Genomic DNA, 1,139 nt, shown 5'->3' on the forward strand with positions numbered 1-1,139 from the left:
GAGTGAGTGAGTGAGTGAGTGAGTGAGTGAGTGAGTGAGTGAGTTAAGAAGTGATTGAGTGAGTGAGTAAGTGAGTGAGTTAGTGAGTGAGTGAAAAAGTGAGCGAGTGAGTGAGTGAGTGAGTGAGTGAGTGAGTGAGTGAGTGGGTGAGTGAGTGATTGAGTAAGTGAGTGAGTGAGCGAGAGATAAGATGAGCATTGGGAGCTTCTAAAAGACATTGACGAGATCAGCTGTGCAGCTCAAATAGAGTAAACAGGTGGGCCCATTATGTCAGGCACAGGCGCAGTGAAGCAAAGCTCTGAAGAGATAATGGGTGATAGGTTGACATTGGCGTTCCTGGCCTCGTCACAACTGTCCGTGCGCTATTGATACGGATACCTGGCCTTGTTGTTGTTGTTGTTGTTGTTGTTGTTGTTGTTGTTGTTGTTGTTGTTTTAATGTTTGTGTTTTATAGCCCATCGACACAACCTAGATCATTATGGAGGCGGGCTTCCGATACTGCATATTAGGACCAACCAAGTCTAGGAGGAATACACATCCCAGTAAAATTGGCCCCACTCGGAAATTGAACTAGGGTCTCCTGTGAGTGACAACGAAACGCCTGGCCGCTACACTACAGGCCCCGGTCTTCTTGTTGTTACACTTGTACTTGTTGATGATGATGATGATGATGATTGTTGATGATGATGATGATGATGATGATGATGATGATGATGATGATGATGATGATGATGATGATGATGTTGTTGTTGCTACTGCTGCTGCTGCTGTTGCTATTTCTGCTGTTGTTGTCTTTACTTTTAGTTGCTGTTTTTGTAGCTATCATTGCTGTTGTTGATGATGATTTTTGTTTTATAGTTCCTCGCATTGTTGTTTTTGTTGCTGTAGTTTTGATTAAACCTTTGTTGATTCTGATTATTATAAATTTTAAAGCCTCTTAATCTCCAGCTTTACTGCCCGAATACTGTTAGTTGTCATGTGGTAATAGTTGCTGTTGCTGTTGCTGCTAGCGAAGTTGCGATCGATGGATAGCAGTCAACATGCCAGAGCTGCTACTGCTTTTTCTCATGCTGCTGCTGTTGCTAATGAAGATGATGGTGAGGAGGAGGAGGAGGAGGGGATAGCAGTCAACATGCCAG

General features: G+C 43.5%; 1 protein-coding gene across 1 annotated transcript in view; it reads right to left on the minus strand.

Annotated features, from left to right (window-relative positions):
• LOC101851937 (GLIPR1-like protein 1) overlaps positions 1 to 1,139 on the minus strand; it is a gene marked incomplete in the record, with an annotated part of 64,487 nt that overhangs the window by 61,852 nt on the left and 1,496 nt on the right.

Source organism: Aplysia californica, unplaced genomic scaffold (assembly GCF_000002075.1).
Source record: "Aplysia californica isolate F4 #8 unplaced genomic scaffold, AplCal3.0 scaffold00095, whole genome shotgun sequence".
NCBI classification, from domain to species: Eukaryota; Metazoa; Mollusca; class Gastropoda; order Aplysiida; family Aplysiidae; genus Aplysia; species Aplysia californica.